Below are 27,980 nucleotides of genomic sequence, written 5' to 3'. Positions count from 1 at the left end.
TATTATAAATTATAATAAAATTTGAAATAAGACTTTAGGTTGAAAGGTAACAAATCCACTAGTACCTCGCACTTCAATTACTTATCTTTGTTATATGGGTTTTGATGAGAACAATGAAATTATTATTATTATTATTGTTAGCATTATTATCACCATCATCATTTGAAATTGCTATGTTCCTCACACATGCACATTTACTAGTTATAAATAAAAGCAAATGGTTATCATGCTTTAGAAAAAAAATGCCTTTAAAATTGTTGCATACATACATATAGCTAGATATATAGATACATGCATATATAAATAGATGCATACATACATCTATATAACTATATTAGCATAGTTGCATACATACATATGAAAATACATGTTTCTATAATATTTATACAAACAAATAGGAATTTAAGTCGAGTTAGGTTGGGTCAACCCTAACCCTAACCCTAACTTCATCGCAACTTTTTCATGTTGAGGCTAACCAGCCGAACTTGCAACCCTAAAAGCCCCAGTTTCAGGCTTTGTGCATTAGGACTTGAAAGTGTTTTAACGTTAGATTATTATATTTCCCAAAGCATGTTTTACCAAACACTCAAGACGCTATTTGACTTATTTTTGTTTCTTACAGCCCAAAGTTCAAAAGCAAAACCTATGTGAAAGGAGCCCCAATTTGCTTTCTTTTCTCTATTTTCTTTTTCAACCTTTTTCTCTTAGACTAGGACACATTGAAAGGGGCCTTCCAGTTCCAGGGAGCTTGGATACAAAACCATCTTCCTTCTTACTTGGGCAAACCCCTCTCTCGCATGAGGAACACACGACAAGATTTGTAGCTGGAACCTGCATATACATTTGAGATGGCCGGCTCAGTGCACGTAGCTCCACCAACTGTCTTCGCAGCCTCCGATTCTCTTCCGATAAAATTTCACAGCATTGTTTAAAATATTCTAAGTCAACTTCTGTTTGCTTAGATTTGGTTCTATATATCGTCGATCATCACAACAAAGAAAAGAACAAAAAAAAAAGTGTCAAGCAACTCTGAAAATTATGAGCAGTGATAAAATTCTGTAGACTTCAGCTCTAATAAAGGAGGAATTTACCTAGATTTATATATCCCAAAAAAGAAAATAAAAAGTAGGGAAAATTACAAATACTCCATTGTATTATATGTCAATGATAATTACCTCTGAATTTTTTTTTTCGCTCCTCTTTATCCCTAATTGACTCAAAAAATACTTTTATTTTCTCTAAGCAAAACCAGTTAAAATAACAAGAATCATTTCGAGGATATAGCAAAACAAGTTTGTTAGTTTAAATTCTTATTTCATTTCACTGATATGAACATCTCTCATCATCTTAAGTTATAAAAATTATCTACTCATTTCTCCAATAAACCAAGAAAAACCAAACAAAACCTTAAATTTATATCTATCAGCTAGAAAGAAACTTCTACCATTTCATCTAAATATTGGATTCAACTAGAAATCTGCAAGGATTTATTAAAACAATCAAAAGGACTACGATGTTATATTTAGAAAACTAATCAAATCACCCCATAGTACGGGGGACTTCGTAAATTATCCTAAAAAGAAACCTAAAATACTGAAAACATGGGGATTCATCTAGCATCGAAACTGACCTCAAAAATGTGTTGAGCCGAGCTGATAGCATTTGAAAACTTTTATACATAAGGATTCAATTAGTGGTGATCCTTTCTAGCCCAGCCTACAAATTTCCAGGACTGAGTCTAGGTTATGCATCCAGGCCCAGCGTAGGCCCATAAACATGTGGACAAGGCCTGGCACTATATATACATATATAACATATTTTTTTTATACGAAACCAGAATAAGTCATGAAAAATTCATGAAGGGTTTCAATTCGTCAAAACAATTACAATATCATACCTTTCCAACATCATATAAAAAGCCAATACCCCTTCTTTCTCGAATTTTCATTAAACGTTTCTTATCCCCCTTATCTAAACATACAATGGGCATAAAGAGGGCATATATGTCATTTACTCTCATTTTAGAAATTGCCCACTTATAACTGATGTAGCATAATATGGGCACTCCTAACTGGCCGAGAGTTGGCTCCTAACTGTGATGGACGATACTTGAGAGGAAGAAGATGAAGAGTTCCCGGGGAGCTCTCCCAGAGGGAACACTCCGATGGTTAAGTTAGAACTCTGGGAAAAACTCAAAGAAGATATAGAGATTTAAGAGTGCTGAAAGTGCTACCTTCAATACCTTCGCTTCGTGAGGGTTGGGGATCTTTTATATCGGAGCTCGGTCACATCTAGCATAACTGCCACTGCCCTAGCCGTTACTGTTAGGGTAGGTGTGGTAGGTGTGGTAGGTGCAGGTTGCTGCTACAGGCTACTATTGCAAGGTACGGACTCGTTAGGCGTGCCATGCTTTTTAGAGACGGCAAGCAGAACGCCACCTGGCAAGGGATCCGAGCCCTGCAATCGGATCCGGTAGGTACGGATGTTAGGCAGGCACGGATGTCAGGCAGATCTCCCTGCAGCCTGCCGAGCTATTGTATGCCAAACCACCTGGGGTAGGTTTGCCTTGCACCGAGGTACCGAGGTACACTGAGGTGCTCGCACTGGAGGCAGGCCTTAAGCAACTTCGAACAGAAGTCTCGACGGTGCTGCCCCGAGGTGTTTCTCCCTCGGAACACTTAGCCAAAAAGTGGGGTGCTCCCTTCTTAGGAAGAGAGAGCTCAAGGCCCCTAAGGAGGAGCTCGGGTCTCAAGGGGAGCTCGGGCCCTGAGAGGAGTTTGGGATCTCCCACACTTAGTGGGAGTCAAGGTTGGTCGAGCGCTAGTCCCCGGCGAGTCGCTTAACCCGCCAAGTGGCCAATGTTGGACTCAGCGAGTCCCTCCCATCGAGTCACGGTTGTGCTATTAGGCTGAGCTGTTCGTCAAGTCAGGTCACGCACATGTGTCCCTGTGCTACGAGGTCGAGCCAAATCACCCTCCATCAATTGCCCCTCACTCTCCGTGCTGGGGGTGCTGACCCAGCGCAGGGAGCTCATGGTGTGCCAGGTGGATTTGGCTTGGCACTTATGCCACCGTATCGGGCAACCCGTTGTCCAGACCAGTCTAGCGCTCGGTTCACTCAGAAGGAAAAACCCAGGCTGCGTACAACTAACGCGTGGACGTCATTCAATCTGGACTTTGCGGATGTCAAAAAATGAGCTAAACTGATTTCACGTCGAGAGCCTCGCAGCCAGTTTTCTTGAGAACCGTCAGATTGCTTCGATCTTGATCGTTGGTGCCCAACCTAGCGGCTATAAATAGTGGGGGACCCTGGTCATTTTCTTTCGCCACTAAGTATCCTTCGTCTAGCTTGAGCCTACGTCTGGAGTCTTCAACTCGGGTCTTCTAACTCATCCAGTTCTAGTTCGGTTGCATTTTTCCTCGGTGAGTCCCCGAGCCTCCCTTTCCCTTTTTTCAGTTCATTTCATTCAATGTCTAGCGGGGATAGTCTCTTAAACGAGTCTGAGGTGTGTACCTCGGGTCAGGGTGACCCCGCTATTGCCCAGCCTTCCCACGAGGCACGGGTGACCTCGGGTAGGCTGGCATCCACCTCCCGCCGAGGTCGGGCGCCAGATCAGTTCAGTCCATCCACTATGACGTTGGAGAAACTTCAGCACCTCATCCAGCACTTCAATCTACCTCAGGAATACTTATATAGTCTTCCTACCAAAAACTTCCCTTGGGAGCACGATCTGGATGAGATCGTGATCTTTAGGGAGCAACTCGTCAGTGGGCTTCGCCTCCCTCTTCACCCCCTTATCCCCTAGATGTTGAGGTGCTTTAACGTCATGCTGGACCAACTCCACCCAAACTCTATTCGAAATGTGGTTGAGACTATCTCCCTTTGTTTAGAATACAACCTTCCCTTAGACATAGATATCTTTTGTTCTATTTTGTCAATAAAGAAGAGTGCCTCAGGCGTTCTCCCCAAGCACAGGCGAACCTACTATCTGTCCCCTCGCCCGGGCTTTAAATTGTTACATAAATTCCCAAGCAAGGTCCCGACTTGGAAGCGGGACGACTTTGTAGTCCGAAGCAGCACGGGGTGGCCCTTCCTTACTGGCTGGAGGGTGGCTACTCAAGACCCCGACATTATTCTCGACCGGAAGACGAGGGAAACACTCCACTCATGGGCTCAGGTCGGGCTTGATCACAAAGATTACATTGCTGAAGAGAAGCTCACTCAGGCCGGTTTGAGCCCGGGTAGGTCTATTTTTACCTTAGCATCTCGCTTAATCAACTAAGTGTTTTCAAGCTTACTAACGTCGAGCTCTATTGCAGGTCCCATGGAGGAAGAGAGGATTACCATTCAGAGACTCCTTCACCAAATGAAGAAGAGGAAGAAGCGAGCCGCCAAGAAGGCGCACGTAGAGCCCCCATGTACCCCCACCTCTGAGCCCGACCTCCCACAAGTTCCTTCTTCGGGGCCCGGTCTCCCACAGGTTCCCATCTCGGAGCTTGAGCTCCCTAATGCCCCTCCAATGATAGATTTGGAGGGGGACATACCATCTCAGGAGCCTAAGGTGGTGGCAGAGCCTGTCGCTGAGCAGCTGGGGTTGCTGCCAAAGTTCCTAATCCCGCTAAACCTGCTATTGAGGCTTCCGAAGAATCGGCTCATCATGCTGTTGAGACAACGGCGTCTAGCTCGGGGAGCCAAGAGGAGGAGGAGAGCATCCTGATCCCCCATAGCCTCCAAAAAAGTAAAGAGGTTGTCTACCCCGTAGAGGTTACAGATTGGGCCGATCTCACCTCTGGTCAGCTTGGGGCCTGCGCTGCAACCCATGCTATGGTGGTGAGTTCACACTAAGAATCATCATTTTCACATTCTTTCGTTCTTTTCTCTTCGGTACTAACCGACCTTCTTTGGCCAGGTGAACAACGCCGTGCACTCATTGACCCTTCAGTCTGACAGATATCTGAAGCGAGCTTTGGTTGCTGAGGAGTCATCTCGCGCAACTCATACTAATCCGAGGGCAGCTTGGTGTAAGATCCATTAGTTGGAAGGTGACGCTACAGCTTAGAAGAGCTTCATTGAAGTTCTATTGTCAGAGAAGGAGGAGCTAGCCCGCGAGAGGGACAGGTTGAAGGCTGAGGTGAACGGGCTAAGAGCAGGCCATGAGGCCTTAAAGCTCGAGGTGGAGAGAAGGAACTTAAGGAAGCCAAGGGGGCCCTGGAGCACGAGGTGGAGTACCTCAAAGTTGATATTAAGGAGAAGACCGAGATCTTTGATCAAGCTCTCGGGGAGACGAAGGTCTAGGCCATCATCGACTACGCCAAATCATCTAGGTTTGACGACATGGTGTCACAGGCCTACCGTGGGGAGTTTAAGCTCAACAGGTGGTTGATAAGGCATGCATACCCCGACCTCAACACAAGTGCCATCACCACCTGGAGGATCATAGACGACATGGCCCGCTAGGCCATGGATGACCCAGACTCTGAAGAGGAGGGCGATGATTTGGAGGTTGGTGCTACCGACCTGGTTGACACCCCCAAAGAGGCTTCGAGTGAAGTCGACAAGCCTTCGAAGTAGTTGTGTGCTCCTTGTACTCTAGGCAAGCAAGCTCAGTTTTACTTTTTCTTTTTCTTGATCCTTTGTACTGATATTTTTGTAATGAAAGCACATATTATGTAATGAGAGTACATATTTTGTTAAGTGTTTGTGTAATTCTCTTCTTGCCAAGTGTTTGTCTTATCTTGAGCTATCGAGCTAGCGAGTTTAGTTCTTGAGGTGGGCATCCCTTTACTGCTGTCACCCCGAACTGTTTCCCTGTACGTAGTAGGGGTGACCATAAGATTTTACAATGTACGCCGAGGTGGACATAGTAAGGCACGTGCCCGACCTGTCTACTTGGCTACTTAGGTTGGTATTTACCCCTAACAGCGTATACCGATGTAGGCTAAGAGTCAGAGAGTTCATACCCGAGATGCCTTTTGTCCTTGGCATACTAAGCCTATGCTGGCGAGACAATTAAGTCATGCATAGCACTGAGGTCTTTAGTTAGCTCAGCACGTTGGCCCTTAGGCTAGAGGGTGTGATTTGGTCTCGTGTTGCCTAGGTCGTCGCTAGCTCGGCGAATTGGCCCTTAGGCTCTAGGAGTGACTCATGGTTTACTCAGTTTGGTGATTTATGGATAATATTGTCTTAGACTGACAATATTCCACGCCCAAGGTAATTGTCTCCCTTCTAGGGTCTTAAGCCCGTACGTTCCTTCCCCAAGCACTCGCTGACTCGGTAGGGTCCTTCCCAGTTCTGCCCGAGCTTGCCAACACCGAGCTCAGGTACCATAACTTTACGGAGTACCAGGTCACCGACGCGGAGGTTCCACTTCTTGACCATGGCGTTATAGTACGAGTTACCTTCTGCTGGTAGGCCGTGGTCCCGATGTATGCGAGGTTCCTTACTTCATCAAGTAGGTCAAGGTTGCTGCATAGCTTGTCCTCGTTCACCTTGTCATCATACACTTCCAGCCGCAGTGAAGGGACTTCGATCTCGGCTGGGATGACTGCTTCGGTGCCGTATGTAAGGTTGAAGGGAGTTTCGCCTGCAGTGGTCTTCAATGTGGTTTGGTAAGCCAATAGAACGTTGGGCAGCTCGTTCGCCCATAGTCCTTTAGCTCGGTCTAGGCATGCCTTTAACCCGTGGAGAATAGCTCTATTTGTGACCTCTGCTTAACTGTTTGCTTGAGGGTGTGCGACTAAAGTGAAGTTTTATCGGATTCCCATGTCTTGGCACCAGTTCTGGAATTTGGTGTCTTCGAACTGCTTACCATTGTTAGAAATTAATACCCGATGTAACCCGAAGTGGCACACTATGTTCTTCCAAAAGAAGTTCTGGACGTTTCAGGCTATGATCGTTACGAGAGGCTCAGCTTCGACACACTATGTGAAATAGTCAACTGCTATCACCAGGAACCTCCTTTGACCTGTAGCCAGTGGGAATGGCCTGAGTAAGTCAATCCACCATTGTGCAAATGGCCACAAGCTAGTAAGGTACTTTAGGTCGGCGGCAGGTCAGTGGTGGATGTCGGCTTGCTTCTGACATTTGTCGCATTTTTTAATGAGCTCGATCGCATCTTTCTTCATTGTTGGCCAGTAATATCCTTGTCGTAGTGCTTTCTGAGCAAGGGCTCTACCCCCAGGTTTCCACCGCACAGGCCCTCATGAGTATCGCGGAGGACGAGCTCGGCTTCAGAGGGTCGCAAGTAGCGTAGGTAGGGGAGCGTGTAGGATCTTCGGTACAGCCATCCGTCTATCATGACATATTTGGCTGCCTGGCGCTCTACCCGCCTGATGGCATTACGATCTGCAAGGAGGGTTCCATGTAGCAAGAAGCTCGTGAGTGGATCAATCTAGCTCGGCTCTGCTTGAATGACGGGAGCGACCTCCTCTGCCCCCCTGAGAATGCTAGGTCAAGGCAAGTTTTCTATATACACATTCCTCAAGGTGTTATCTCCCATGCTGGCTAACCGAGACAGGGCATCGGCCTCAACATTCTCTGATCTTGGGATTTGCTAGATGAAGTGTGACCAGAAGTTGAGCAGAGCCCCTCTTACTTTGGCTACATATGCTACGATGGTTGGCTCACAAGCTTCGTATTCACCCAAAACCTGATTGACCACGAGCTGGGAGTCACTGCAGACGACAATGTGCTTGGCTTTCACTTCCTTTGCCAGATCCAGCCTGGCTAGCAGCGCCTCGTACTCTGCTTCGTTGTTGGACGCCGCAAACTCGAAGCGTAGTGCGTATCCAGTTTCACACCGATTTGACAAGCCATCTACGTGAAGGATCCAGAGTTCTTCATCCCAGTTCAGGCTTGGCCTAACTAGGAGAGATGTCGCGCTGGTTTCTACTTCATGGCGCTCGGGTTCAACCAGCCCGGGAACTCCGAGCTCTCCCGTACTAGGGGCCTTGTGTTTCACCAGCCTGGGGACTTCGGAGCTAAAGGTGCATTCTGTGACAAAATCTGCCAAGGCTTGGGTCTTGATAGCAGTTCGCGATTTATACTGGTATTCGTACTTGCTGAGCTCGATGGACCACTTTGTCAACCTTCCCGAGACCTCCGGCTTGAGCAAAACTTGCCTCAGAGGTTTGTTGGTAAGGACAACGATGGTGTGAGCTTGGAAGTATGGGTGGAGCTTTTGGGCTGCTATAACCAGTGCATAGACTAACTTTTCTATCTCTAGGTACCTTGTCTCTGCTCCCTACAACACTTTACTAACATAATAGACAGGTCGTTGGACCCGATCTACTTCTCTTATTAGTACCGAGCTGACCACCTCGTCACTTGCCAAGAGGTATAGCTCTAAAACATCTCCCACTTCGGGTCGGGTTAAGACTAGAATGCTGACGAGGTGTCTTTTGAGCTCGTCGAATGTGAGCTGGCACTCTTTGGTCCATTTAAAGCCTTTGCCTTTCATGGCCTTAAAGAAAGGCAGGCAGCGATCTGCTGACTTGGACAAAAAGCGACTCAAGACGGCTAACCAGCCGTTCAGCTTATGAACCTCCTTTAATTTCTGGGGTGGTATCTTTTCTAGGATGGCCTTGATTTTGTCCAGGTTGGCCTCAATGCCTCTCTGGTTAATGATGTAACCTAGGAATTTACCCGAGCTGACACCAAAGACACACTTGTTTGGATTTAACTTTATATTAAATTTATGTAGAATTTCAAAAACTGAATGTAAATCTTGTACTAATTCATGTGAAAATTGGGTTTTGATGACCATGACGTCTACATAGCACTCTACTTTTTTGCCAACTAGTGGCTTAAACAGCTTATGTATAAGTCTTTGAAAAGTGTCTCCAGCATTTTTCAACCCGAAGGGCATGACCTTGTAACAATACAGGTCGTACTCGCTTATGAAGGTAGTTTTTTCTTCATCAGTTGGGTCCATTTTAATCTGATTGTAGCCCGAATAAGCGTCCAAGAAGCTCAACAACTTGTGCCCCAAGGCCGCGTCCACTAGGCAGTCGATCCTGGTAAGTGGGAAGCAGTTTTTTGGGCAAGCCCAGTCACATCTGGCATAACCGCCACTACCCTAGCCGTTACTGCCATGGTAGGTGTGGCAGGTGCAGGTTGCTGCTACAGGCTGCTATTGCAAGGTACAGACTCGTCAGGCGTGCCATGCTTTTCAGAGACGGCAAGTAGATGAAGGGTGATTTGGCCTGACCTCGTAGCCCAGGGACACGTGTATATGACCTGGCCTAGTGAAAAGCTCAGCCTGAAAGCACGACCGCAACTCGACGGGAGAGACACGCCGAGTCCAACGCAGGCCACTCAGCGAGTTAAGCAATTCGTCGGGGACTGACGCCTGGCCAATTTTGACTCTCACCAAGTGTGGAAGGTCCCGAGCTCTCCCATGGGCTCGAGCTCCCTCTAATGGGCCCGAAGCTCTCCCTTCCCAAAGAGGAAGCACCCTGGCTCATAGCTAAGTGTCCCGAGCACCTCAGGCATCTCTTGCTCGCGGAGAACTGGTTCGAGATGCTAGCTGACGACCTGGAGCAAAGTCCTTCTGTCCGTAGCTACCGGCAACTATCCCTTCCTCCCACAGGGCCCATCGAACTCAGCAATGCAGAGGCCAGTAGCACCAATGCCGAGCCGGCCAAGAAGTAGCGAAGTCGCCAGGCCTGCCAGACTACCACCGTCCCCAACTTGCCCAAGCTCAAGGGCAAAATAGAAATAAGTTCAGGAAAGGTGAGAGCCACACCACTTCTCTCGGTCCCCTCTCCTCTGTCCCCGGAGCTCCTCGTAGTCCCCATGCCCAAAGACTTCAAGTTCCCATCATTGGACAAATACGATGGGTCCTTCGACCCCAACGACCACGTCGACGCATTCTAGTCCCAGATGCATCTGGCCAAGGCAAGTAAATCTTGCATGTGCATGGCCTTCTCCACTACGTTCAAAGGGGTGGCCTGCACCTGGTACCGAAACCTCTCACCGGGCTTGATAAAGAGTTAGGCACAGTTCGTGGAGGTCTTTACCTCCCACTTCGTCACTAGCAAGAGATGCCCGAGGACCCAAGAAAGCCTCCTTAGCATAGTCCAGAGGGAGGCGGAGTCCATCCGGAGCTATATCAAGCGGTTTGATGACGCTTGCCTACGGATAACCGACCTGGACCCTGTAGTTCGGCTTATGGTGGCAAAATGAGGTATCACCCCCAGAAAGTTCAAATGACACGTGGTCGTCAACCAGCCCAAAACCGTGATCGACTTCCTCGAGCTCGTAGATCGGTTCATAGGAACAGAGGAGGAGATCGACCAGAAGGGCAAGCACGCCCTCAAAAAAAGAAAGAGGGAACCAGAACCCCTGGCTCCTAATGACTACAAGAAGAAGAAGGATCAAGCTTGAGGCGCATTGCCAGTCCAGCCTTTCCGAACTCCAGTAGCAGAAAGGGGGTTTACACCCCTCAACACGAAGCGGGCCGAGATCCTCATGGCGACCAAGGATGCCCCGTATGTAAAGTGGCCACCTCGGCTCAAGGCCGATCCTAGTGCTAGGAACAAGAACTTGTACTGTAGCTTCCATAGAGATCACGGTCATAGCACCGAAAATTGTAATAACCTCCGCGATGAGATAGAAGAGTTCATCCGTCGCGGATATTTGAGAAATTTTGTACAACATGGCAATAATAATAATAAAGCAGGTCGGCACGGGGACAGAATAAAGAAACCCTCGAGTCCAACAGACAAGTAGAGCAACCACAGGGACAGCCTCCAAATGAGAGGCCAGTCTGAGGGACCATCCACATAATCGTTGGAGGATCAATTGTCGCGGGTTGCACCTCGGCAATAGCTCGGTCATCAGCCCGCGAAACCACCAGAGAAGAGTTAAACCCCCCGAAGCGGCCAAGGGTGGAGGAACCGATCTTCTTCACTGAAGACGACATGCGAGGAGTCCACTACCCCCACGATGACGCGCTCATCATCAAGATCAAGGTCAACAACTTCGAAGTCAAACGTGTCCTGGTAGATTCGGGCAGCTCGGTAGACATCCTTATCAAGGCAACCTTCAATCAGCTTCAGATCCCGGAGGGTGACCTGAAGCCCGCAAGCACTCCACTGGTGGGATTCAGCGGCGAGGAGGTCAAGCCGTTAGGGAAAGTCACTGTGCCGGTGGAGGTCAGTACCTGGCCTAGTGTGGTAAGGCTCAATCACGAGTTCCTGGTGGTTGCAACCCCCTCTCCATACAATGCAATAGTAGGCTGACCCATCACCCACGTCCTGCGAGCAGTAGTCTCCACCTACCACCTAGCGATGAAGTTCCCTATGGGCTTCGGAGTCAAAGTGGCACAGGGCGATCAGCTCGAGTCCCGCAAATGCTATGTAGCCGCCCTCAAAGGAAAGGGCAAGGTAGTTGATGACCTCGAACTGGGATGACCCGCAGAGCAGCTCGCAGAGCGAGATACGCCTACCGAGGAGACCATCCTCATCCCGACTTTGGCAGATGATCTAGCTCGGGTACTTCAGATTGGTGCTTCTATCGAGGAGCCCCTGTGGTCTCAACTGGTAAGCTTCTTGCTCAAAAACTTAGACATTTTTGCATGGTCAATGGCAAAAATGCCCAGCACAGAGCTTGACGTTATCATTCACAGACTTAACACTGATCCTTTAGTTAGGCCCGTTAGACAAAAGAAGCGCAACCTAGCCCCAGAACGATGGAGGGCAGTCGGCGAGGAGGTCGGGAAACTCCTTGTGGCCGATTTTATCAGGGAAGTCCTTTACCCGAGCTAGGTAGCCAAACCCGTTCTGGTGAAAAAGGCAAAAGGTAAGTGGCACATGTGCGTCAACTACACCGACCTGAACTGGGCTGCCCAAAAGACTGCTTCCCACTTCCCAAGATCGACCACCTAGTGGACACGACCTTGGGGCACGAGTTGTTGAGCTTCTTGGATGCCTATTCGAGCTATAACCAAATAAAAATGGACCCAACGGACGATGAGAAGACCACCTTCATAACCGAATTTGGCTTGTACTGCTACAAGGTCATGCCCTTCGGGCTGAAGAACACTGGGGCTACTTTTCAGAGACTTGTAAATATTCTATTTGAGCCACTTGTTGGCACAAAAGTAGAGTGTTATGTAGACGACATGGTTGTCAAAACCCAATTTTCACATGAACTAATACAAGATTTTCACTTAGTCTTTGAAATGTTGCGGAAATTTAATATGAAGTTAAATCTAAATAAGTATGTCTTCGGTGTCACCTCGGAAAATTCCTAGGGTTCATCATCAACCGGCAAGGAATTGAGGCCGACCTGGACAAAATGAAGGTCATCCTGGAAATGAGACCTCCCCGAAAGCTAAAAGAGGTCCAGAAGCTGAATGGTCGGTTGGCAGCCTTAAGTCGCTTTTTATCCAAGTCTGCAGATCGATGTCTGCCTTTCTTTAAGGCCATAAAAAGCAAAGGCTTTCAATGGACTGAAGAGTGTCAACTCTCGTTCGACGAGCTCAAAAGGCACCTCGCCAGCATTCCAGTCTTGACCCGGCCCGAAGTGGGCGATGTTTTAGAGTTGTACCTCTCTGCGAGTGACGAAGCAGTCATCTCGGTACTAATAAGAGAAGTAGATCGGGTCCAACGACCCGTCTATTATGTTAGTAAAATGTTGCAGGGAGCAGAGACGAGATACCCGGAGATAGAAAAGTTAGCCTATGCACTGGTTATAGCAGCCCGAAGGCTCTGCCATACTTCCAGCTCACACCGTCGTTGTCCTTACCAATAAGCCTTTGAGGCAAGTTTTGCTCAAGCCCGAGGTCTTGGGAAGGTTGACAAAGTGGGCGATCGAGCTCAGCAAGTACGAGCTCCAGTATAAGCCGCGAACCGCTATCAAGGCCCAAGCTTTGGCAGATTTGGTTGCAGAATGCACCTTTAGCTCCAAAGTCCCCAAGCCGGTAGAATACGAGGCCCCCAGTATGGGAGAGCTCGGAGTTCCTAGACCAGTTAAACTCGAGCACCGTGAAGTAGCAACCAGCGCGGCATCTCTCCTAGTTAGGCCAAGCCCGAACTGGGATGAAGAACTCTAGATCCTTCATGTAGATGGTCCGTCAAATCGGCAGGGTAGCAGAGCTGGGATCGTCCTGTACAGACCAAGCAGTGTGAAACTAGAGTACGCACTACGCTTTGATTTCATGGCATCCAACAACGCAGTAGAATATGAGGCGCTGTTAGCTGGATTGGCCCTAGCAAAGGAAGTGAAAGCCAAGCACATCGTCATCTGTAGTGACTCCGAGCTCGTGGTAAATCAAGTCCTGGGTGAGTACGAAGCTCGTGAACCAACTATGGTAGCATACTTATCCAAAGTGAGAGACTCTACTCAACTTCCGGTCACATTTCCTCTGGAAAATCCCGAGATTAGATCATGTCGATGTCGATTCCCTATCACGGTTATCCAGCACGGGGGACAACACCATGAGGACTGTGTATATAGAAAACTTACCTCGGCCTAGCATTCTCAGGGGGCAGAGGAGGTCGCTCTCATCGTTCAAGTAGAGCCCAGCTGGATTGATCCACTCACGAGCAACAGGGCAAAGAAGGTTCCTAGTGGTGGCAGTGGACTATTTCACAAAGTGGGTCGAAGCCAAACCTCTCATGACAATCACAACTCGGAATGTGTAGAACTTCTTTTGGAAGAACATAGTGTGTCGCTTCGGATTACCTCGGGTATTGATCTCCGATAATGGTAACTAGTTCAAGAACATCAAGTTCCAAAACTGGTGTTGAGACATGAGAATTCAGCAAAACTTCACCTAGTAGCGCACCCTCAGGCGAATGGCCAAATGGAAGTTACAAACAGGGCTATCCTTCGAGGACTAAAAGCGCACCTGGACTGAGCTAAGAGACTGTGGACGGATGAGCTGCCCAGTGTACTTTGGTCCTACCATAACACGGAAAGGACTACCGTGGGAGAAACTCCCTCTAACCATACATACGGTACCGAAGCAGTCATCCCAGCCGAGATTAAAGTCCCCTTGCTGATATCAAAAGCATACGAAGATAGAGCAAACGAAGTCGAGCTACGTACCAACCTCGACCTGCTAGATGAAGTGCAGGACCTTGCATACATTAGGACCGTGGCCTATCAACAAAGGATAGCTCGGTACTATAACGCCAAGGTTAAAAAGTGAACTCTCTGCGTTGGTGACTTGGTTCTCCACAAGGTTATGGTGCCTGAGCCCGGCATTGGCAAGCTCGGTCCGAACTGGGAAGGGCCCTACAGAGTAAAGCGAGTACTCGGGGAAGGAACATATGAACTCAAAACCCTATAAGGGAAACAAGTACCTCAGGCATGGAATATTGTCAACCTAAGACTATATTACCCATGAACCACCGACTGAGTGAACCGCGAGCCACTCCCTTTAAGCCTTAGGGCCAATCCGCCGAACTAGTGACAACCTCGGCAACACGAGGTCCAGTCACCCCCTCAGTAGGGACAGACTCCAGGAAAATAGTTTAGAGTGACCACAAGTCACTCCCTCCAACCTAAGGGTCAACGCGCTTGGTTAACTAAAGACCTCAGTGCTATGCATGACTCTACCGCCTCGCCAACATAGGCTTAGCACACCAAAGACCAAAGGTGTCTCGAGAACAGACTTTCCAACTCCTAGCCTACTAGAGGTAAACGCCAACCTAAATAGCCAACCAGGCAGGTCAGGCACGTGCCTTACTATGCCTACCTCGACGTACATTGCTAAAACCTGATGACCACCCCTACTAAGTGCAGGAAGACAGTTTGGGGTGACAGCAGTAAAGGGTCGTCACCTCAGGAACCGAATTTACTAACTCATTAGCTCGGATAAGGAAAACACTCTAGCAGAAATAAATCACACAAGTGCTTAACAGAATATACATATATACTCTCGTTGCATAAGTACAATTTCATTACAGGATCCCAAGTACGAAGAAACAAGAAAAGAAAATACAAGAAAAACACAACTACTTGGAAGGCCTATCAGCCTTCCTCGAGGCCTCTTCAGGGGCCTCCTCGGGGGTGTCAACTGGGTCAATAGTATCAGCCTCCTCGTTGCCACCCTCATCGTCGGAGTTTGGGTCTTCCACGGCCTGACGGGTCATGTCGTCTGCAATTTTATAAGTGGTGAAGGTGCTTACGTCAAGGTCGGGGTATGCGTGCCTCATCCACCACCTGTAGAGCTTGAACCCCCTACGGTAGGCCTACGACATCACATCGTCAAACCTAGATGACTTGACATAGTCGATGACGACCTGGGCCTTCGCCTCCTCGAGAGCTTTGTTGAAGATCTCGGTCTTCTCCTTGATGTCGGCTTTGAGGTACTCCACCTCATGCTCCAAGGCCCCCTTGGCTTCCTTAAGCCCCTGCACCTCAAGCTGCGAAGCCCTTTGACATGCCTTGAGACTCTCCACCTCGAGCTTCAAGACTTCCTAACCCGCTCTGAGCCCGTTCACCTCAGCCTTCAGCCTATCCCTCTTGCGAGCCAGCTCCTCCTTTTCCAGCAGCAGGGCTTTGATAAAGTTTTTCTTGGTAGTAGCGTCGCTCTCCAACTGGTGAATCTTGCCCCGACCTGCCCTCAGCTCAGTGTGAGCCGTGCGAGATAACTCCTCAGCAGCCAAAGAAAACCTCAAGTGTTTGTCAGACTGAAAGGCCAGCACATGCACAACAGTGTTCACCTAGCAGAAGGAGGTTGGTTAGTACTAAAGAAAGAGGAAAGAAAGAAAGGATAGAGAGAGGTGGCTCTTAGGTAGTGAACTCACCACCATGGCGTGGGTTGGAGTGCAGAACCCGAGTTGACGAGGGGAGAGTTTGACCCAATCTACAACCTCCGCGGTGATAACAGCCCTCTTACTTCTTTCAAGGCTGATATCGGGATTCATGATGCTCTCTTCCTGCTCCTCAGTCCCCGAGCTGGATGCCGTCGTATCCACGGCACAATGAGTCGATCCTTCGGAAACCTCAGCAGCAGCCCCGATAGGATTTGGGACCTCGACAGTAGCCCCGACGGGATTTGGGACTTCAGCGGTAGCCCCGATTGGCTCAGAGATCGACTCTGCCGCCGTTTCAGGCCCCCGAGGTGGTAAGTCCCCCTCCAAGTCTATCAAACCGGCCTGAATGAGCTTTTCTTCAGCAATGTAGTCCCTGTGATCGAACCCAGCCTGAGCCAATGAATGAAAGGTCTCCCACGTCTTCTGGTTAAGAGCAATGCTCAGAGGTTGAGTGGCCACCCTCCAGTTGGTAAGGTATGGCCACTCCGTGCTGCTTCGGACTACAAAGTAGTCCCGCTTCCAGGCCGGGACCTTGCTTGGGAACTTGTGTAGCATTTTGAAACCCAGGCGAGGGGATAGATAGTAGGTCTACCTGTGCTCGGGTGGAGCGCCAAAGGCACTCTTTTTTATTAACAGGATGGAGCAAAGGATATCTGTGTCTAAAGGGAAGTTTTGTTCAGAACAGAGGAAGATAGTCCTGACCAAGTTCCGAATAGAATTGGGGTGGAGTTGGTCCAACGTGATGCTGAAGCACCTCAACACTTCGGGAATAAGGTGGTGGAGTGGGAGACGAAGCCCGCCAATGAGTTGTTCCCTGAAGATCACGATCTCATCTAGACCGTGCTCTCAAGGGAAGTTGCCTGTGGGAAGACTATATGAGTACTCCTGGGGTAGGTTGAATTGTTGGATGAGGCGTTGAAGCCTCTCCTACATCATGACAGATGGACCAAACTAGTCCGGCACCCAACCTCGACGAGAGGTAGACACCAGTTTTCCCGAGGTCACTCGAGCCTCGTGGGAAGGACGGGCGACGATAGGGTCACCTTGACCCGAGGTACCCACCTCGGATTCGTCTAAAAGACTGTCACCACTAGACATAGAAGGGAATGAACTAGGAAAAAAAAGGATAAAAGGAAGCTCGGGGACTCACCAAGAAATCGACGCAACCGGACTAGGAGACCCGAGCTGAAGACCCCAGACGTGAGCTCACGGTAGACGAAAGGTACTTAGTGGTGAAAGAAAATGACCAGGGTCCCCTATTATTTATAGTCGATGGGCCTGAACGTCAACGGCCAGAATCGAAGCGATCTAACGGTTTTCAAGAAAACCGGTTGCGAGACTCTCAAGGCGAAATCAGTTTAGCGCGTTTTTTGGCATCCGCGAAGTCCAGATCGTGTAACGTCCGCACATAAGCTGTACGCGACCCAGGTTTTCTTTCCGAACAAACCGAATGCCGAATCAGTCCAGCCAACGAGTCACCCGATAGGGTGGCAAAAGAACCAAGCCAAATCCACCTAGCGCATCATGAACTCTCCACATTGGGTCACCACCCCGAGCACGGGGAGTGGGGGACAATTGATGAAGGGTGATTTGGCCCGACCTCGTAGCCCGGGGACACGTGTATACGACCTAGCCCAGTGAACAGCTCAGCTTGACAGCACGACCGCAACTCGATGGGAGAGACATGCCAAGTCCAACACTGGCCACTCGGCGAGTTGCTTAACTCGCCGGGGACTGACGCCTGGCCAATTTTGACTCCCACCAAATGTGGAAGGTCCCGAGCTCTCCTTAGGGCCCGAGCTCCCCCTAAGGGGCCCGGAGCTCTCCTTTCCCAAAGAGGAAGCACCCTAGCTCGTGGCTAAGTGTCCCGAGCACCTTAGGGCAACACCGTCCTCCTTCCCCCCAGTGTAGGCACCTCGGCACCTTGGTATAGGGACAAACCTGCCCTAGATAGTCTGATGCACGATAGCTCGGTAGGCTATGGGGAGCCCTATCTAACATCCTTACCCATTGGACCCGATGGTAGGGCTTTGATCCCTCGCTAGGAGGCGTTCCGCCTGCCAGGCGGCGTTCTGTTTGCCTCCTCTGGAAAGCATGACACGTCTGTCAAGCCCATACATGGCAATGGCAGTTTGTGGCAGCAACCTGCACCAGCCACACTTGCCCTAGCAGTAATAGCAAGGGCGGTGGTGGTTATGCCAGGTATGACCAGGTTCCAACATGAAAGAACTCTACTCTCTTTGAGATTTTCTCTAGTTCTAACTTAGCCATCGGAGTGTTCCCACTAGGATAACTCCCCGGGAACCTTTTACTTTCTCCTTCCTCTCAAGTGTCGTTCTTTCCAATCAGAAGCCAGGTCACAGCCAGCTAGGAGTGCCCGGATCATGCAGCATCAATAACCAATGAGATGCTCTTTCCCAATAAACTAAATAATCTCTTCTCTTAAAATCTCTCCTAAACTACCTCTTCCACTATCCCCCACTTTCTCCAAAATTATCTCTAATTTAGTAGAGAGTTTCTCTCCTATAATATTATCTCTAATTCCTATTTATCCTCTCTCCGACTTTTTATCTACATCTATCTAAAGAATGTTTGGATTAAAAAAAATTGAAAAATTATTTAAATATTCTAAAAAATATATATAATAAATTTAAAATATTTATTAAAAACACAAAAAATAATTTTATATTTTTACAAAATATATCACCAAATTATGTACTAACAATTTAAGTTATGTTTTATGGATTATCAATTTAAATGTTTTTTCAAATATTTAGTAGAATGTAATAAATTTAAATAAATAAAATTCAAATAAGAAATTTTTTAAATATTTTATAGATTATTTAAATATTTAAATAACTAAATATTTATCATAACTAGATTTTAAATAGTTAAAATAACGAAATTAAGCAATAAATTTAAAACAAATATATTCAAAGTAGAAAAATAATTATAACACAATATTGAAATTAATAATGATTTAATATATTATAAAATTAATAATGAAATTATGCAATAATTGTATAAATTATGATTTTATGGATAATTAAATTCAATAAATAATTGATATTTTAAAATTTAAATATTTTACACATTATTTAAGTATTTAAAAAACTAAATATTTTAAATAACAAAATATTTAACGTAACTAGATTTTAAATAGTTAAAATAAAGAATCTATGTAGTAAATTTAAAAAAAATCTAAACAGTTGAAAAATAATTATAACATAATATCTAAATTAATAATAATTTAATATTTTTACATAATATTGTAAATAACTAATTTCACGTATATTTCAAAAAAAATAATATTTATTAATAATAATTTTAAACTCTTAATCTATATTCATTATATAATTACATATACTAAATTTAATATTTATTTATTTCAGTAATTATTTATTGTTTCTTTTGATAAATGTATTTTCAATGATTATGTATAAATTTATTTTGTTTTGTTATTTAATAGAAAGCTTTCAATAATTATTGGAGGTTAAACTACTATTATTGAAAATTTTAAATTTAATTTATTATATTTTTGTTATAACTTAATGATTAATATTTATTAGAGATTAAACTATCATTTGATATTATACTATTTATTAACTAAGTTAATATATTTTTAGTACTTATTGTATTTTTGTAATTATTGTATTTTTCTCATTATCAATATAATTTCAATAATTGTATATTTTCACTATAAATTTTCAATAATTATTGGAGATTAAACTATTGTTATTTATCAGAGATGAGACTATTAATTTAGATAAAATTATGAGTGTTCATGAATTGGTTCTGTTCGGTTATAGGCTATTTGGCCAACCAAATTGACCTAGTCAGGTTGGGGAGTTGGTCAACTAAAATCAACTGACCTTTTGTGAAAATCATCCCATTCAAGTTATTGGTTTAGGTCAATTTTTTGGTTTGGTCAATTGGTTCAAAAGATTTAAAATTAAAAGTTAAATTCAATTTTAAAAATTATAGTGTAATTATTAAAAATAAATTGAAAAATTAGATTTACGATATAAAACATTTTGGACTATAAAATATGAGAAATTTCTCACTTTTTCATATTAAAAATTATATTTAAAATATAAAATATTAAAGTATATCCACGGTTAGGTCATTTGATTTTGGTCAGTTTAGAAATGGCCAAAGTGAGACTGATCCAACTTGGTCAAATTGGGAAATTTTTTAACCAAAGCCAACCTAAAATACTAGAAAACCAACCAACTCGGGTCGAGTTGGTCGATTTCATCAGTTTGATAAATAAACCTAACTGAAATTAATTGTTGTTATTTTGTATTATAAAAATTTATTAAAAATAGAATATAAAATATGAATAATTATTAATTATTTAAAAGTTGAAAATATAAAACAACTGTATACTTTTATGTGTTTTTATTAAGGTTATTTACTAGAACACACCTTATAGTTTTATATATTTACTTAAACCTACCTTATAGTTTTCATTTTACTAAAACATCCCATATATTTTACAACTTATTTACTTAATTAACCTTTCATTAAGGAGTGTGTGTTTTGCCATTAGGCCCATGATTTTTTATTCCAAAAATACCCTTAGCACTTTTTTGTACAAAAAACAAAATTGACCAATTATAGCCAATAGAGTGGTTGCATGTGTCTTATTAAGGGAAAAATGGTATTTTATTGATATTTTCTTTTGATTAAATTTATTTTAATGAACATTAGGGTCAACACTATCATTTTCCATTGTCATCTAATGGAAGATTGATTAAATCCATTGCAAATTACAAGTGACATTTTAGTAAAATTCTAACTATATGGCAGATTTTAGTAAATCCATGAAACTATAAAGGGTGTTTTATTAAATGACCATTTATATTATTTAGCTTTCGCTTAATAAATCCCGTGCATCTTACGGGTCCCCACTAGTTTTACAAATATGAGGTTACAACCAAGGTTCAAAATATCGATACGTATCGGCCATTACGTATCGATTCGTATTGGCCGATACGTATCGTACCAGTGGCTTCTCGATATGCCCCTATAGGGGTTGTAACGGGTCAGACCATGGTTTAAAGGGTAGTCGGGACTTAAACCAACCCCTCTGAGATGATTTTGAAAAAAAAAACAAATAAAACATAAAAAAAAGTACCGAAACAAGTAGATACGCCAGTAGTTGATACTTTAAACCTTGGTTCCAGCCATTCAGGTGATGAATCCCATCTCTGAACACCATTGCTATGTTTATCTTTTGAGCAATAACATGAGCAGCCCTAGTATAAATTCTTGATTTATACACAAACTTTACGAAAGAGATAGATTTAACTACAAATAAAATTCTATCAGTCCAATTGGAAAGAAACCAAAAGGGAAAGGCAAACTCAATGAACCAGGTCAGGCCTAACTTTACAAGTTATGTGTAGTTTGAACCATAAAATTCTATGTCCATCTTGTGAAAATGCTTGGGTTTGGTTTGGCCTGCACAAGTCGGGACTCCATTTGATCATTTTCTGGGCTAGGATTTCACCCCAAACCTTAAACATAAGCTCAGATTAGACCCTATTAGGGCCCAAAAAGGTATGATACCAGTAGCATTTTGACCAATGGAAACCTCTTGTGAATTTTGATGAATACCACCTGATCTGTTACCACTTTTATGATACCGGTTGATTGGATATGAGCTATTTTGGTATCATGTCTTTCTTATATCATAGTCAAGCCCTAAACAGAATGTGCCAAGTTGGCACTTCCTTACTTTCTATTTCTTTTTGAAATAGCACTTAGATTTTTTCTAGTTTTTTGAATTTTTCTAATTTTAAAATTAAATAAAACAACTTGGGCAATCACTTTTAAGACTTTTATATCTCCTCATTAACTTGTTCTATTTCCTCTTTCTCATTAACTCTTTAAATTATCTCTCATTAATTATGCCATTAACTATCTCTTTCAATAGCTCATGACACTAATTCTCTCTCTCTCTCTCTCTCTCTCTCTCTCTCTCTCTCCCCTTTATTACTCCATTTAATTGCCTAAATTTTATTAACTTTATTTATATCTATATCCATTTCAATTTAACTATATTTTTATATACATTAGATGCATTTATATTAAATTATAATTATTAATATATATTAATATATTGAAACAGAGATATTCAATGATATTTTATTAGGCTAAATAATCTAATTTCATTTAAAAGATAGTTAATTTTTAAGTTAATTAATCAAGTAATATGCATTTCAACATATATAAATATTATTTACTTATTCAACAAATAAAACCTGTGTTTTACAAACTGACTTGGAGGTTGAATAACTTTTTTCCTCTATGTCACAGGTCAACGGTTCAACTGTTCATGTTGGGTGAGTCAAATTGGGAAACATCCAAACAGATATATATAATATAATTGCATTTTACATGTGTGTATATATTATTTTAGGCCTAATTACTTTTATTTTAGTTTTTAACTTTTTTATAAATAAGGATCCAAAATTGAAATTTGAGGCAAAAATTGAGTTTTTTTTTACATAGTGGGACTCAAAGATCATGAAAAGTTACCCAAAAGAAAATAAAAATCACCCTAATCAAATAACAGATCACAAAGTTAAGTCCCCCCTAAGTTTTTAATACATTGTAAATTGTAACCCATGACCCCATGATTAGGTCAAAATGGTGAATGGTTCAATTGCCCAAGTCAAAAGGGTTTTGACCAAACCAATGGTTTTTGACAAAAAAAAAAAAGCCGGTTTTAGGAAACTAGGAATAGAAATAAGGTCAAGAGTGATGGTTTGAATGGTTTAACCATCCAAGTCAATCATAGGTTGAAAACATTGAATAATCCATTTATATTCCATTTGAAAATATTGAAAATTAATTAACCATAGTAAAAATAATTTAGTAAATTATTTGAATAAGATAAAAATGATTATTAGTACAATTTGTACAGTTGGAATAGTGGCAAGTGGAGGAATGAATGAAAATTCAAGGGGGTAATGAATCATAGGTGGTGTTGGTAAATAAAACCAAAAAAACTAATAAAAGTCCATGAGGTGGACTAAACTCAAAATTTCCTCAAAATAAATTAGTTGAAGGCAAAGCTGAAACTTTAAATTGTGTATGGTAGTGTCTTAACAGTAATAAAGATATTTTGGTAATTTTGGCATCTTTCTTACTGAAAAGATGAAGGAAAAGAGGTATTTTCACTTTTTATTTTCAAAACTATAGGGGAGGTTTTTGTTCGGGTCAAAAGTCAAGGGTGGTTTATAAGATTGTTATAAGAGGAGGTTCTTTTATAAATTTACCTAATAATTAATATAAAAAATAATAACAAACTAATAAAATTTAAAAATTGATAAACAAAAACTAGCATTAAGATACAAAAATAATATATTTATCTAAAGCATAAGAAATTGACTACTCTCACTGAAGCACAACTTGGATTAAGTCCTTTTCCCCAAATTAGTGGTTGCAAGAATTGATTCAATGTCAATACTAGAGCGGACCATCTAATATACCAACGAGCCACCCCTCGACTAGTAATCCAGTTTGATTATATATAAATAAATTTATATTGTATCTACTAATGAAAGGTTGTTCAAATGTTAATAAAGAAATACCGTTAACCAATATTGGTCTGATATATCTCGGTCTTCATAGGGATGGAATATTAGGCATAACCCTAACCTTGGGCATAAGCGGCCACCCTCATATTTAGGCCCACATTCTCATGCTTGCCAGTCCAAAATCCCATCATTACATGGCCCCTGACTTCAATCTAAGATCAGCAATTTCATGGCCAACAAGGTTATATTTGTAATATATTGATTTTAGTGAACAATTTAGATTATTGATCAAGAAAATATGCCTAAATCCTCAATGTTAGGTGTTCCTAGTTAGCTAACTAGAATGAGTTGGTTCAATATTTTTCTGACTCCAAACTTAATCAGATTATTAGTCAAATAACTCGAACTAAGAAACATAAGAAAGTGGACTGAGTTCGCTCAACACATCATGAAAAGCTTAATATTTGATTTTTTTCTTAGTCTATTAATATGTATCATGAACATTAAATCCTTTTTCTGTTAACCCCTAAATTTACTGAATGTGGAGGAAATTTTACTAACTACAATTCTTTAACCTTAAAATCAATATATAAATGTAACTAAATTGCGACAAATTAGATAATTTGAGGTCTCTCTAACCTTGCTCTTCGATTTTGGAACCAGACATCAATTTGCCGAGGCTTAAGATTAAGTCCTTTTGCTAGTTCGGTTTTCTCCCTCTGCTTCACCAAATAAATAAGAAATGAACTTCAGTCAGACGTGAATATTGTAAATTAAGGTATTCTACTCGATGCTATTTCTTCTTCCCATAAACAATCATAAACAATTAGGGCTGTAAGGCTGTTAAATGGGTCGGGTCTGGGTTGGGACAGGAATGTCTCAGTCGCAAACTGATTATTAATTAAGACAAAATCAAAGACCCAGCACTGTCCCGGTTAATAATCAGGTCTATCGGGTCTAGCTAGACTCAATTATACTGAAAATATATTTATTTATTTAAATAACAATTAAAAACATAAGTTTTGATAATATAATCTTAGTAGATGATAGTAAAATACTAAATTATTTATATGCATATTTAATTAATAATATCTTATAATATTATCTATCAAGTAAAAATTTGGATTGACCCAATTATTAATCGGAACAAAATCATAGAACCAAAATTCAGTTCAGTTAGGTTTGACAGTCAAACAGAGCCAAGCCATTGACAGTCCTATCGGCTATGGCCAATGGCAACAGAACATTTTTGGAAGGATATTTTATGCCGACGTTTTGTCAAATCAACCACCTAGGAGGGATCCATATCAAATCACAAAGTCATATTATGAATGTAAGGGTGTCAATGGACTGGTTTTGGATTGGATCCGTCCAGTCCAAAATTTTTATTAGATTGAATTGGACCTGGTCCATCCGTAATAAATTTATATTATGGATTGGGTTGGATTAAGCCAATATCTGATCCATTGATATAAGACAAGAATATAAGTGTTAATGAACCAGGTTTGAGTTGAAACTAATCTAAATCAAAACGAATTTGAACAGATTGAACGGTCCAAACATTAAATTGGACCGGTCCAAAATGATCCAAAATATTCATTGAACCGGATTGGACCTGATCCATTTATAATGGACTCACATTGAACAGGATAGGATTGGACCAAATCCAGTTCAGTTGACACCCCCAGCTGAATGCAATGGCTGTTTAATTAGCGGGCTGTAGGACTAATGATAATGCCCCTCATCAGTCATAAAATATGTGGGACCCACAACCATTCCATCTTTCTGGGTCCCATGTGTTTTATGACGGGCGTGAGGGCATTTCTCTATATTATGTTCAACTGGCCCGAATTATCAAATTGTTCCACAACTTGCTATGCAACTATCATGTTCAGCTGGCCGGAATTATCAAATTGCAAATGTTGAGAAAAAGAGATATATTATTTCTAAAATAAATTGAAAAAGATGTATACTTTCTCTATATTATTTATATAGCTATCTCTAATAAATTATAAAATCTACCTTGGCAATAATTAGAGTTTGCTCTGAAAGGCAAATATATACTTTGTTCATGGATGTTGTGTATTATTCTGCCCCACTCGTGAGGCTGGTATATATGACCAGTGGGCCTTGCATTTCTGCCCATTATGTTGTGTATTATGTAATACCGGTCCATGCATGATTAAACTTATTGTCTTGTAGCCAAAATTGGAGAGGTTTTATGTCTCATGGATGGGTCCAGAGATGAGTCTACAGTAAGTAGCTTTGTGAGCCACCCGTCTGGCCGGCCTACCTAAAAAGTAGCTACAATAATTTGTGAGCCACCCCTCTTATTATTCTAGACATAACTTTGTGAGCCATCCCTCTTGCCTTTTTCATCCATTGTTGGTTGTGAGATGTACAAGGACTGCATCAAAAGCAAGAAAATGTTCTTTCCTCTATGTCATGCTGAATAGATAGGGAACAGTACTATTGAATCTGGATTTCCTCGCTTAATATTCTCCCACCCACCTTACAACATTTTTAGCTTTGTGTTGATTATTGAAAATATCTCAGCTATATGAATACACTAAAGGCTTTGGTTATGATTTTGTTATCTCAACACAATAGCAGCACTACAAGACTACTATTTTCCATTTAAAATTAAGGTTCAACTATGCTGCTGGAAAGACATGATACTGGGAAAATTTATAGCCAATCAATCGGTGTAATCAATCAACTGGGTTTTCACCAATATTTATAGAAGATTGATTTATCAAAACCTTTCCAATATTATACCTGATCGAGTGTGTTTTGCTGCTTGAAAAAGTTTTCCAGAATGGCCGTCTGATGAGCAGTCAGTCGATGCTTTCTTCTCTTCATCATCGCCAAGCCCTCTTTTTTTCTTACTCCGCCTTTAGTCTTTTCATTATCATTGTTGGGACTATAGTTGCTTTCTCTTGGGATCTCGTTCATGTCAATCATCACAAGCTCTCTCTCCTTCCTTTCTACATGTCAGCCAAGGCAAAGACTAGGGATTAAAATTCTGGTTAGCAACCATGCCTCTAAAGTACTGCGGTCAATGGATGGGGTTGGGTCAGACTGATTAAAGTGGATTCAATCCCCTAATCCAATAAGTTAATGTGTAGAATTTATGATTTTTAAAACTGGACAAGATAGGACGGTCAGATTAGAAAAACCGGGAATCGGTCAGGTAGTCGGTTTCATTTTACCTTAGACTCGTTATTTTGTCAAAAAAAAAAAGAAAACCGTTGATTTGGTCTGTAAACTGCTCATTTGGGCAGTTGAACTGTTCAACGGTTTTGGTCATTTGACCCAAGAACCAGACCCTTAACTGGTTTATTGTCTGATTCGATTTTAAAAGCCTTGATAGAACCAGTTCTGAACCAGATATTCACAATGTGCAGTTGGATGTTGTACTTTACATAGTGTGCAAAGAGTTTTTACTTGCAGAAGATCCCATCACTCTCTTCAGTTGGCTTTCAGCACCATTATTATTGTGTGAAGTTCATGTCATACAAAAGAAGAATAAGATAAACCGGGTCCGAATATAGTAGGCACGTTAAGTAAGCACAATGAATGAGCACGTAATAGCTGTGTGACACATGTTTTAGTTAATATGCTTTTCATCCAAACGTTTTTGATTCGTTAGACAAAAATTATCCATTATTTTATTATCTTTGTAAAAAATAATTAAAAATTAAAAACAATGAAAAAAAAAACATAAATGAGTCTCAATTCCCAATATGTTTAAGTTTTCCTTTTTTATTGTTTTTATTTTTAATTATTTTGATAAAAATAATAAAATAATTAATAATTTCTGTGTAACAGAATCAAAGACAGTTAACCTAGATATATATCACACAGCTATTACCTACTCACTCATTATGATTAGCTAACATGCCTACTACATCCGGACCCATAAACTGCTTATATGACCTGGTGCAGACGCCATGCCTTGGAATGGATCCTGCATTGTCCTCTCAAAACGCCATTTGTATCACTATTACAAGGCCAACAGTGTTAGTAGCCCTGCATTCTAAGTAAATGGTGGACAAGACTTTTTATTATCACTTCATCAGGACAGGACTTTGGGTTGTAGTTTGAAACAGATCAAGCTATATGAGATGCACAGAAGGAGAAATGTCTTACCAGAACGAGATGGACCTTCATTGCTCAAGATGTGATGGACGGTGATCGTTTGTTTAGTTTCTTCTCCTAACCCCCAAGCTTCCTTCTACTTCCTCTCCTTCTATTAAACAAGACACTGCTCGTAGAACTCCGCTGGAAACACGAAAAGATATCTTAAATCTTATAAGTAACGAAAACAGTGTAGAACCAGCAGCAGAGAACAATTTACAGATAAAAGAAAGAAGGCAAACACCAATCAAATTAATGCCGACCAAGTAGTCACCGAAATGACGAAGAAAGAAGGAACTGAGTATCGCACGAAACCAACCGTTAGTCTTTGTCATAGTCGAGTAAGACGACCATGAGCAGAACGTAACGTATTCCTTCTGCCTTCATCTGCCTTCTCTCCATTTTTTCGAGATCAGCATCTCGCTTGGCGTCTATAAATCACGCCATGAGAGAAGTTAATTTTCAGGAATTCATTAGCCATGGTTTGTTCTGTGTAATTGAGTGAAATTATTGATAGGGT

The 27,980-nt window shown here is 42.5% G+C and overlaps 1 long non-coding RNA gene across 2 annotated transcripts; it reads right to left on the bottom strand.

Moving 5' to 3' along the window:
• Positions 1-529: 529 nt before the first annotated feature.
• LOC148873425 (uncharacterized) lies at positions 530-27,980 on the bottom strand. Of its 2 annotated transcripts, none has more exons than XR_016105631.1 (5): positions 27,780-27,980; positions 27,473-27,604; positions 26,099-26,307; positions 23,960-24,039; positions 530-970 (listed from the first exon to the last, which is right to left on the bottom strand). It is a non-coding gene; the product is annotated as an uncharacterized LOC148873425 (long non-coding RNA). The 2 variants fall into 2 exon arrangements; XR_016105632.1 differs by having other exon boundaries at positions 23,960-24,042; positions 27,780-27,947.

This window comes from Nelumbo lutea, chromosome 1 (assembly GCF_056320005.1).
Source record: "Nelumbo lutea isolate HS-2025 chromosome 1, American lotus-T2T, whole genome shotgun sequence".
NCBI classification, from domain to species: domain Eukaryota; kingdom Viridiplantae; phylum Streptophyta; class Magnoliopsida; order Proteales; family Nelumbonaceae; genus Nelumbo; species Nelumbo lutea.
The sequence above is the reverse complement of the archived record's forward strand: the minus strand, read 5'-3'. Positions and strand labels throughout refer to the sequence as shown.